At 45.9% G+C, this 12,381-nt stretch overlaps 1 long non-coding RNA gene across 1 annotated transcript; it reads right to left on the bottom strand.

Moving 5' to 3' along the window:
- Positions 1 to 6,259: 6,259 nt before the first annotated feature.
- Positions 6,260 to 12,371, bottom strand: LOC132592744 (uncharacterized). The gene is made up of 3 exons (XR_009558247.2): positions 12,206 to 12,371; positions 8,868 to 9,001; positions 6,260 to 7,791 (listed from the first exon to the last, which is right to left on the bottom strand). It is a non-coding gene; the product is annotated as an uncharacterized LOC132592744 (long non-coding RNA).
- Between the last annotated feature and the right edge of the window lie 10 nt (positions 12,372 to 12,381).

The raw sequence follows: 12,381 nt of genomic DNA, 5'->3' as shown, positions 1-12,381 counted from the left end.
GAAGTGTAGTTTTTGGCGAATTTCCTTAAAAATAGCTCAAGAACTTTTTCGGGGGGAGATTTTGCAGAAAAAGCTCAGCAACTTTGGAGCAAAACTAACAGAGCTCACTTTTTGAAATATGGCAACCCAAGCTTTGCTTCACACCTTGTTTGAGTGTTTTTTCCTGGCTGGAATTTCATAGAACTCTTGATGACAATGACTCTTGCTTGCCTGGACAGAGGACAGAAAGACCCGTGTGTACAAACTAGCTTTCTGTACAAGGATAAAATTTACATTCCACCCATTTTTGCCTTTGGCCCTGCCATCTCCTGGAAGGTTTTTCAGAAAGGAATGTCGCCTCAGGCTGAAAAAGATTCCCCACTTCTACTTTAGTCAATAACTATGAACCCAGAGCACTACAGAAGAGATGGCTCTACGATGAAACTAAAGAAGCTTAAAGTCCAGGGCCCCTATTCCTAGAGGGGATCCAAAAGCATCTTTAGTTTGCATTGCTTTTAAAAATTGATTTAAAAATGCATCATGCCTGCATATAATATTTACCTAATTTTTCCTAATTTTCACCCCCCCCCAATAACTTGAAAACTATCAGGCATAGGGAATTTTTATTCACACCAGTGGCTTTGACATGTGAGAGAATCCAGTGCAGCAATTTTAATGAAAATCTGAAATGATGTAGCTTTTTTGTGTGCGTGTGTGTTGGTATGTCGTGGAACAATCCCATTAAGAAGATAGCAGTGGTTACCCAGACCTTGGTGGAATCTAGACACATATAAAAATGTTGTGAAAATGCTTTTTAATTTTTTAAATATATATATATACTGCATTGACTGGGAGCAGCTGCCGAGACCACATAACACCGGTCTTGAAAGACCTGCATTGGCTCCCAGTACGTTTCCGAGCACAATTCAAAGTGTTGGTGCTGACCTTTAAAGCCCTAAATGGCCTCGGTCCAGTATACCCGAAGGAGCGTCTCCACCTCCATCGCTCGCTCTGAGGTCCAGTGCCGAGGGCCTACTGGCGGTTCCCTCGCTGCGAGAAGCCAAGTTACTGGGAGCCAGGCAGAGGGCCTTCTCGGTAGTGGCACCTGCCCTGTGGAACGCCCTCCCACCAGATGTCAAAAAGCAAAACAACTGCCAGACTTTTAGAGGACATCTGAAGGCAGCCCTGTTTAGGGAAGCTTTTAATCTTTAAGAAATTAGTGTATTTTAATATTTCTGTTGGAGCCGCCCAGAGTGGCTGGGGAAACCCAGCCAGATGGGCGGGGTAAAAATAATAAATTATTATTATTATTATTAAATTTGCCATAGCTCACCATCTCCATCTCGTGTCACATTTGTATAATGCACTTTACAACACACTTAAATTGTTTTATTTGCAGCTGTATAGCTGAGTCCCTTGTTGCTGGTGGTGAAGGGGCCCCCATATCTGTTCGAGCTTCAGCGCCCCAAAATGTAGGCCTGCCACTGCAGAAACAGTCCAGTTCATGAAAGGGACTTTGTTCACTGCAGTGTTGGCCTTCACAGGATCTCAGCCAGCCCTTCCTCAGTTACTTGCGGAAGTCTTTCCTTGGCAACACAGAAACAAGTTCGGCTTAATTTCCTTTTCCTTTTTCACTTCTAGATTGAGGTCTTAATCTTCCGTCCTAGATAGGGCAGTAATTTTGACCACCTCATCTCTTATTCGCCAGGCAGAGAAAGAGATTTCCCTGAAGACTTAAGGCTGAACAAGATCAGCTGTCCCTCTTTGCCTCCTCTGCAGCAAAACGCTGCCTGGAGCCATTCTATTGAAACAAGGCGCATTAAGGATAAATGTGTACTAGGCTGATAAAAAGGACCCAGGGCTGTATCTGGCAGGGAGGAAGAAGCTTAGACTAAGTGACTGGACTGAGCATGCCTGAATCAGTCTACAAGTGCCAGAACGCAAGCCAATATGTGCACATCTTCTGAGCCAAAACACTGTATACTTAACCTCCCATGAGTCACCAGGAGTGTCACCTGTCTGCTGGCTGGCTTGGTACAAGTTGGGTTGAGGAAGATACAGGGACTGATGGACCAAAGTGCCCCAGTGGTCCAAATGCATCCCACGAGCATCTTTAGCAGCCTATGAGAGGGCTGGTGATTGTGCTACATTTACTGTCTGCTAGAACTACAAATACTGGGAAGGGGAGGCGAGGGTAGGTTTAGCACATACCTGCCAAGTTGCTGTCAGAGAAATAAGGGACCGGGCCGGAAAAAGCAGACCGGAAGTAGCGCTGCCGCCATTTTGGAACTGGGCGGAGCCTGCTCAGAAGTGACTTTTGATGCTGCTTTGCCCAGTTCCAAAATGGCCACCGCGCCAGAAGTCGCACTGCAGCCATTTTGGAACTGGGCAGAGCAGCATCAAAAGTCGTTTGTGAGCATGCTCCGCCCAGCTCCAAAATGGCCACCACGTCAGAATAAACCGGGAAAAAAATCTGTTTTTTCAGCTAGGAACAGCTGGGAAACCGGGGATTTCCCGGAGAAAACGGGAGACTTGGCAGCTATGGTTTAGCATAAAGACGGCTTCAAGTTGTGTAGACCTGATCTGAAGCAATGACTGCCGTTTATTCTTTTGATACCACATCGCTGGAAGCTGCTCTCCCCCTAGGGTGCTTCCAGATGTGTGACCAGTGCTCCTCATGCGCACAAGTTTTTTCCTGCAGTATCCGCATGGCGTCGTTGCCATGCAAAATCCCAGGGAACATCCGGTTACAAAACCAACAACCTTGTTGCCAGTGACCTGTTCCCGAGATCTCATGCAAACTATGTCTCAACCTGGAAGCAACCCCAGTTGCCCCAGGACTGCAGAACTGAAGGGAGGCACACTGGCCAGAGGACTGCCACGTTTCCAGGGGACAGATTTGCAAATCTGGGGACATTCCAGGGGTGGAGTTTGTCCGGGGACAGATTTGCAAAGCTGGGGACTGTCCCCGGAAACTGGGGACGTCTGGTAACCCTACACTAATCTACAGGGATGGAACTAGCCTGTGCTCTCTGCCTCCGGTTGCTAGGCAACACACTTCCAGGGGAGGCTATTTTGCCCCATGGCTATCGGGGAAAGCTTCCAAGAACATCAGTTGCAACAGCCATGACGTCTGAATACGAGGGTGTGGACTTTTTATAGCTCCACTCTTCCAGTGATCTGTGCCCTTAAAAAGGGTTCATTGTCTGTTAATGTTTTCTGATTGCCACATGCGTTGGGAGTTTGTCAGGCAAGATGTAAATATTTTAATTAAATAAAAGCGTTGAAGGCTACGGACTAGTTACAGGTAGGTAGCCATGTTGGTCTGCTGTAGTTGAAACAAAATTTAAAAATTCCTTCCAGTAGCACCTCGGAGACCAACTAAGTTTGTCATTGATCTGAAGAAGTGTGCATGCACACGAAAGCTCATACCAATGACAAACTTAGTTGGTCTCTAAGGTGCTGCTGGAAGACTACGGAGCTTGAAGTGAGACCTTTATGAGCTGTAGTTGGCACCTAGCCCACTGAAGAACTGTTAGGGTCAGGCTGCAAGACATCTTAAGGCACAGAAGGGGTGAGTGATGTCATATCCTGCTATTGGGAGACAGTACAAAGCCTGGGGATTGGCCAGTCCTTGTATACAGTAAATATTCGGAGACTGGCCTTTTGCGCAGAGACAGACCAACAGAGTGGTTTTAAATTTGTCGGATGATGACCTGTGTCACAAACTAGATTTAATGAACACTCACGTCAGAGTGCTCTCTACATTGATAGTTATCATCTCTTATTTTTTAAAATACATTTTTATTAAAGATTTCTTGATTTACAAAAGTATGTGCAATGTCTCTTTTTTCCAAGTTACATTTTCTACAGATCAGTTTCATTTGTTGAGACATTAGTGTTACATTATGAAGAAAAAGGAGGAAAGAGGTGGGTGGTGGTGGTGATTGGGGGGGGTCGGGGGGCAATGCTTCTATTCTACTTAGTGTATGTGTGGGGTTTTGTGTATGTGATAAAGGGGAACCATACCGGGCGAAGGCATCTTCTATTTGTCCCTGTGTCAGTTTCAGTTTGTTGGTTAGTTTTTCTAACAAGGCTGTTTCCCATACTACTGTATTTGATACCATTGGCCTATGCTTACTCCTGACAGGTCTCTTCAGTGTCTGGCTATGATGTTTCTGGCTGCTGAGAGGAGGAGGTGGGTTATGAGCTCCTTGTGTTGTGAGTGGGCGTTATTGTCTTGGAAGATGTTTAGTAGGGAGTTATAGTCTTTTATATAATAATATTTTATGTTCTTCCACATCCGTTTAATCCTCCTAACCCTTCTTTTATATTCTTACTAGTTTCTTTTAGATTCTTATAGTCCTTTAGATATACCTTCTGTTTTAATACTTTTTAGTTTTACATATTCTAAATGTACCCCCACCCTACTTGTGCTGGTCTATGACCGTAATAAGTTTTTGATGACGACGACGACGACAGTGGTCTCTCTCTCTCTCTCTTAAGTAAGACAGAATAGCAACAGAAAACTTTTGACTCCACCCAGCTCAATAGTGCCACCTTGTGACAAAGCTATATAATGTCACTATCCACACCTCAGGTATCCTGGACATTGCATCTTTCTGGTCTACAACAAAGTTTAGCCATCTTCAAGTCTAGCTCAACATTGACAACTGTTTGCTTGAGCTGGCTGGGGAATGGCCATAGCAGCAAGTATTAAAACAAGCATAGTTTGAGGACCATTGATTTTATTCCTCTGTTGGTGTTTATTGCAACAGCAATAAAAAGGAACCTCCAAAGTACTACAGGTGTTCTTCCTTTATTGCTGAAGCTATATGGCCACATATAATGGCCGGACATAAGTGGTTTTAGTGCTTCCTTTATAGGCAGCCTCTTGCGATGACCACTGCGAAGGTGCTAGACATTATCTCTGTGCTAGCCATTATCCCTTGCATTCCCAGAGAGAGGAGTCTTGTCTTATCAGGCAAAGACAGGGAAAGAGGCAACACATTCATGCGCACATTGCATGGCCAAACAGCAACTCTTGTTTGTGCCCCAGCTGGAGAAATCCAGGTGAGAGCTCTCTGTTTTTATTTCCAGCAGAGCCTCGGGGGAATGTTGGCTCGGCGGCCTCTAGGAGCCTGCACACTCCACCTCCCAATGCCAGCTGATCAGTGGACCCCATGGGCTGGTAAAACAGCATGAATGTGCTCTGTGTTCTGAGACTTCCTCTATTTGATGTGGCAACATGCTCAAACCAACAGCTCTGCGCTTGTTAGTCTGGACCCATGCCTGTGGGAACAAGTATGCGATTCTAAGCCAGCAGAGTCTCCCCAGCAGGGGATAGGGAGTTGGCTAGAGCTTCACATTTATTTAGCCTCAACATTGTAATAACTGCTGCAGCTGCACAGGAAACAGAAGGGGCTCCAGGTGAGTCTAGAAGGGGCTTACACTTCAGGTAAGATGAATAAGGCAAAGAAGAAGATTAATGGAGTGCTTGATACAAAGACTGGCGCTGATAGGGGATAGAATATAGTAAACAAGCAAGCACCCAGTTGCTGAGTGAGGAACTGTTTTCCAGTGGAAATGTGTGCTGGGTCACCTGCAGTTTGCTGGGGTTTTTTTTTTTGGGGGGGGGGGTTCAATTGCATATCAGAAATTTAGGTTTAAGGAAATAAGGTGGATTGAAATTTTTCGTTGCTGTGGTGCAAGAAATCCACATTAAAACAAAAAACAACAACAATATCTGTTCGCAGTTACAAAAGTGATGAATAATAATAATAATAATAATAATAATAATAATAATAATAATATAATTATTTATACCCCGCCCATCTGGCTAGGTTTCCCCAGCCACTCTGGGTGGCTTCCAACAGGATATTAAAATACAAGAGTCTGTTAAACATTAAAAGCTTCCCTAAACAGGGCTAACCTTCAGATGTCTTCTAAATGTCTGCTAGTTGTTTTTCTCTTTGACATCTGGTGGGAGGGTGTTCCATAGGGCGGGTGCCACTACCGAGAAGGACCTCTGCCTGGTTCCCTGTAACATTGCTTCTCGCAGTGAGGGAACCAGCAGAAGACCCTCAGCACTGGACCTCAGTGTCCGGGCAGAACGATGGGGGTGGAGACGCTCTTTCAGGTATTGTACTTAAGGATAGCATTTGAGTGGAGGTATTAAGCATGGACAAGCATTTCTTTGCATGCCCAGCCACATACTCTCCCCCCCCCCTTTCCCCAGAAGCTGGACCTGATATCAAAGGCGAAGACATGAGAACATAAATTGGCTACAACTTTACAACTTTATTTAAATTTCAGACATAGGAAACCTTGGCATAGCACCAGGCATGTATCCCTCTCAGCCCCCTGCTGGGGGTCTGAGGCATGGCAGGGTCAAATGCGAATATGGAACCACAGCAAAACGTGTTTACGCAGACGCGATGCAGGGGGGAGTTCTATGGCCCACCTGTTGTGCGCTTGTGGAAGAGACTCCCCTCAAGACCCTTCTAACAGGGTACTGTGTTATCGCCATCACGGAAGGGGTGAGTCACTACTTCAGCCCTTCATCAGTTATCAGACTAAAGGATTCCGCCCAAGGCCTAAAACCCGCCACTCGAGACTGCAAAATCGCAATCTCACTGCAAAGACCACGTACAATTGAAACCATTCCTGCTTCATAGCTCCCAATCAATGTTCGTTCCCGATAGCAGTGAGGTGTACTCCGCCAGGTCTGAAAAGGTCCAACTTGTAGTTTTAAGGTCCGGACGTCTGATCCCTCGGCCACCAAGACACAGGGCCGCATTGCGTAAAGCCCTGTTGGTTTTTATGAAGGTGTAATTGAGGTGAGAAGGCTTGAAGGCCCCTCTCCATCGCAGGGGCAAAGGGGCTCAGACCAAAAGATGGTGTTGTCTGGGCACATTGCCCGGATTCTTTCAATGTCCACGATTGCTGCCATGATTAAATTGATGCTCTTTTGTGCAACCAGATCATTCTTGCCCAGATGAATGAGCATCCTGGGGACCGTGCGAAGTGCCTGCCTATTGCAATTTCAGCATGAGGGCACTCTAGCGCATCCCTCGTTATTTGTCATGAGCGGACCGGAGTGGAGCCTGCAACAACTCGGTGTGCTTTAGTTGCCCTGCCCCCCTGGCTGCCATGGATAGGCCAAATTTGAATCTGGGTTTGGCGGGATCCTGGCAGGCTCTGTGACAGCTGTGGGAGTGGAGCGATGGCCGACCAAAGCAGCGTGGCTTTGGGAAGACAGGGAAGTCGCACGCTGGGCTGCAAACGTGGCCCACCACCGGTACTGGGTGAGCGGCTATTTTAGGTAGGGCATGAAAGAGGTATCATCATGCAAAGAGGATATTTTTCTTGTTTGGTATGGGCACCTGCGTCTCACCCAGACAACCTGCTGATGGAATTATCATCCTGGTACCTGCTTGTACAAAGCTTACAGCATCCACTCCTCATTGAGCATTTGTTCTTATTTGCCCGATGACAATGAGCATCTATCCCGATCTGCTAGCCTGGAGGTCGTCTTCTTCTCATCCTTCCTGGGACCACATCTCAGAGGTAAAAGTAGGCAGAGCAATAAACACACATTTTACCTTTGTTTCAGCAGCCTAGTTTCTCCACACACTCACATGGGCTTCTCTACTCTTCAGAGGTCAAAGGCAAATTCCAGTCAGGCAAAAATATTTGGGGTACATGAAGGGTGTGAGCAGAGCAGGGATGGTCAGGGAAGAGCCATGAGAGCCAAACAGAGAGGATCGGCCCCTGAGACTGAGGTTCGCCACCCTGGCATAAAGTTGCATCCTAAGAGGGAGAAAACACTTTTTTTTTTGCTGTTAAATTTATTATATAGTTTTATTTTCTTAACAGCATACTGCTCTGGGAAGTTATGCCATCTTACACACTTTCAAAATAAAGCTCTATGTACAACTTTCAAATATTGAGTCATGTTGTAAGATGATTTATTTATTTTTAAAGCATCACAACAGGATACAATAAAATGCAAAGGGTTTAAATTGCAGGGGAGACAAATGCAGGCAGTTCATGTAGAGTTAAGATATATCTTAAAGATACGATCAAATGAAGTAATGGGAAAACAGCCAAAATAACTTACAAAGCCACTTCCTTTGGGGGGTGTTGGGCCAAGAGGTGGCTAATTTGTGACCTGCAAGTGTTGTTGACCCTGCTGGGAATTAAGAGTGCAGCAGCAGAGACAGGACCACAGGTTAGCTACCCCTGTTTGAAAGGACTCCAGGAAGAATACCTCTGAAGGGTGCTTGGGGTTTCACACTGGGCTCTGCAATCAGTAGAGGGGCCATGGCAAATCTATGGACATTATGGTCTGCATCACTGGAATAATCTCCCATGAGTAGAGGATTGCAGATGAGAAGACATTGATCAAAGCAGTGCAGCCCAGAAGAAGGAGCAGAAAGTAACAGCAGAGCAGAGCGGAGCACGCCCTGAAAAATAAAAAGACTAACAGGTCTTGTGGCTTGGGTGCCTTGCGCAACTTTGAGGAAGAGCATCCTGTCTGCATGAGTGAGCCTTTCTTTTCATGCGCGGTTCCCATGCTCCTCATTAGAAATCTGCTGATTGCTCTGTCAGATGTCGCCGCCGTTGTTTTCCATAAAGTATTTCTTTATTTCATTTTGTTACGTAAGTAAAGAAAGCAGTTGCAAACCTCAGAGGAGGACAAACAGAACAAGAAAATGAATTTTTTAAAAAAGGATAATACAGTAAAAGAGAGAAAAGCAAACAATACAGCAGGGTTGCAAATGCTTAGCATTAAGTGCCTTTTGGGAGGGAGCACTTCGAAGCTAAAATGGTAAGATGTCATACTATTATATGAGATATACCAAGAATAATGGACGACCACTGACCTAAACTGTCTCCAAAAATTGAGCTGTGAGAGTAGAGGTTGACTGTGCTCTCCCGATCAAGTAACAAACACCAGGAGAGGCCACCAGATACCCTCAAACTTATCAGTCTTAGTAAAACCTTTATACCGTTGGACCTGAAAGGAAAAACACGTTAAAGTGCAAGTAAATAAATAGGCAGGAAGTTAATCGGCATTTCTGTGCGCTGCTCAGGTTCGTCAGAAGTGGCTTAGTCATGCTGGCCACATGACCCGGAAGCTGTCTGCAGAGAAACGCCGGCTCCCTCGGCCTTATAGAGCGAGATGAGTGCTGCAACCCCAGAGTTGTCCGCGACTGGACCTAATGGTCAGGGGTACCTTTACCTTGACTATTGTGTAAATGGTTTTTGTTGTTTGTTTGTTTGTTTTTAAGAGCCACAACAACCAATTCTACTCTTGGACCTTTCCTTCTTGAAAAAGTGCACATCTTTTTTATGGGCTCCTTTGGAAGGGCAGTGTGAGGGACAAGGGATACAGGGAAGTCCCTCCCATCTTAAGTTCCAGCCCATCCCCAAGCGCTGGAGAGAGTAAGGAGAGCTCTGCCTCCAGTGGAGAGTCAGGAAGTGGTGTCTGAGGCTCAGGCAAGGTTGTGGAGCCCATGCCTCAGGTGGGACAGGAAGTTGGACGCACGGGGGGGGGGGGAGGCCAATCCCCCCAACTCCCGAATTGCGACGCAAACGTAGGGGGAAGAGGTTGGGTCTGCCAAAGCTTTGGTGCTGGAAGAAAACGCGCCAATCGCCATTCGGAGGTTCTGACACCTCACCTTAAGGATGCATTTTTACTGCTCTGAACACTGTAAATAATCAGCACTTAATAAAAGCCTTAAAAGACCATGCTGGAGTCGTTACTCTAGAGTAGCCATATCAGGCCCTCTGACAGGCAGGCAAGATAGAAAATTAATAAATAAAATGAATGTGCTAATGGAAAGGAGAGAAAAATAAATACTGGCCTACTACTGTATTAGGATTGAATGAATGAAAACTGTCAAGTGATTTATTACTGTTCTCAGCAGCTTTGAGGCAGGAGCCATTCAGAGCCTGTTGGCTCATCAAGATTGGCTTCCTCTGTGCAGTCCAATGTTGTGTACAGACGATACCTTCAAAGCACATTTGAGGAACATTCTCTTCCTCGGAGAATTCTGGACACTGTCCCACAGAGTTGGATCTTCTTGCAGTCCATGGGACTCTCAAGAGTCTCCTCCAGCACCATAATTCAAAAGCATCAATTCTTCGGCGATCAGCCTTCTTTATGGTCCAGCTCTCACTTCCATACATCACTACTGGGAAAACCATAGCTTTAACTATACGGACCTTTGTCGGCAAGGTGATGTCTCTGCTTTTTAAGATGCTGTCTAGGGGCCTACTTAGGACAGTGTACCCCATCTTGCGCAATTTTTGCAGCCTTCCCCAACCATGCGCCCTCCCAGATGATGGGACTACATCAGAGATGATGATGGACATTGTAGTCCAACACATCTGGTGGGCCCCAGCTTGGCGAAAGGGGACTTATTGGATGGCACTGTTGTCAAGCATGACATGGCTCCAGTGTTGCAGGGCCATACTCTAGCACGGATCTTTAATCCCATAATGAACTGAGAAGGGGAAGTGAGGCCACAGCTCAAACGAAGGGGCTGGGAGTAGCTATGGAGACCATCTTCTGTATGGTCGAGATTAGAGCCCAGCATAGAAAGCTTTGTGAGGTTAGAGCAGCAGAGTTGGACAACTTGACTCCTAATGAGCTTGCTTAAACCATCCCAGCTGTAGCTGACTCATGCAGCGGGGCTGAGAAGCAGCAGCCTCAATTGCTGCTCATGTTTACCCTGGCATCCGTCCCAGAGGCACTTGGGACCGGCTGGAGTTTCCAAGGAGAGCAAAGGTGGGGCTCTGCGAGGGGAAAGAAACAAGAACCAACTTCCTCTGCTGGAAGGAAACACTGCGTTGAGCTCGGGGGTGGGGGTGGGGGATGAATGTAAGGCTTCTTCGTAAGCACGAACCCAGGAGGATATGACGACAGCCGGGCGAGCCCATGAAATAGACTCCCTGCCTTTGTATTCCCACAAAGAAGAAACAGGAGACTTTATAGGCCTTCCTTGCTGGGTGATCCTTGGTGAGCTGCCCCTTCTCAGCCTAGTCTATCTCACAGGATCGTTGCGAGAAGAAAATAGGGTGGCACCCTCCTTATTGCGGCTGCTGCTGCTCTCGACTTCTCAGAGAGTGATAAATACAAAGAACAGACAACCCTGTAGGGTAGGACTGGAGAACTTGCGACCACTAGCTGCTGGTATGAAGCTGAATGTTAGATTTGTCAGTCAATCTCACCGTTGACGTTTTATCGCGTCAACCAAGGCGCGCTTTCCCATAGAAAGTAATGCAAAATGGATTAATCCATTCCAGACTTTTAAAAACAACCCTTAAACAGCAATTTAACATGAATTTTACTATCTAACGAGACCATTGATCCATAAAATGAAAGCAATAAGCAATGTACTGCAGTCACACAATCAATCAATCAATCAGTAGCTGAACTGGGTTCCACACAGTCATAAAAACAAAACAAAAAGCCACAAAAACGCAAAATAAATAGCAAAAACAGACAGACCTCAGCATAACACTCAAAACGGAGCACGTTTGACTTCTGAAAAAAGTTCGCAAACTGGAACCCTTACAGTGCTTGGGTTCCAAGTTGTTTGAGTACCAAGGCGTTTGAGAACCAAGGTACAACTGTATCTTGTAACCTTCCAGGAAGACTGTCTCTATTACAACCCTGGTATTCCTGATGCTCACTCACAAGCTTTATTTTGCGCTAATCTCAAGTAGCGGTGAAGTTATTTGCAGGAGACGAATGGTAAATTTATTAGGTGAATCCCCAGGGGAGCCTGTAAACCAGGAAGGGGGCTGGGCAGGCCTTGGGTCCAAATATAGACCTTTCTGGCCACTCCTAATAGTGAACTTAGCTCGCGACAGGATTGTAGCTAAAACGGAACCCCTGAGAAATAAGATGAAGGTATCAGTATGCTTGGGGGAACTCCAAGCTCTGTAGAAGTACAAAACTTTAGGGGGAAAGCCCTAACGGTGCAGTCCTGCCATCCTAATGCAGCCCAACACTAAGTACAGCAGAATTTGAAGTGTCTGCCACCTCTGGCTGAATGGAAAATTGGGAGGGTTTGTGCGCAATTGAGTATCCCGGAGAGCGCATGGCTAAACATCACACAAACACACACACACACACACACACACACACACACGTATACGGAGGCCTCCATTTTCCCAATACCATTTTAATTTTACTAAAATAATATCTTACCTTTCCAGCACATAAAGAGAAACAAAACAAACTCTGCGTGGCTCTCCTTTCTCCAAACTGTACGTCTTTTAAGCATCAACACTTTGCTTTTCTTGGGATGCTAGCCAGCCAGTTTCCCAATACTGTGTACAGTACTGTAGTTTGTTTAGCGGCTGTCTCTTAGAAAATGTGTTATT

Source organism: Zootoca vivipara, chromosome 9 (genome assembly GCF_965207765.1).
Source record: "Zootoca vivipara chromosome 9, rZooViv2.hap1.1, whole genome shotgun sequence".
Lineage (NCBI taxonomy): Eukaryota > Metazoa > Chordata > Lepidosauria > Squamata > Lacertidae > Zootoca > Zootoca vivipara.
Note: the sequence above shows the minus strand (reverse complement) of the source record. Positions and strands in the feature narration are given on the sequence as shown.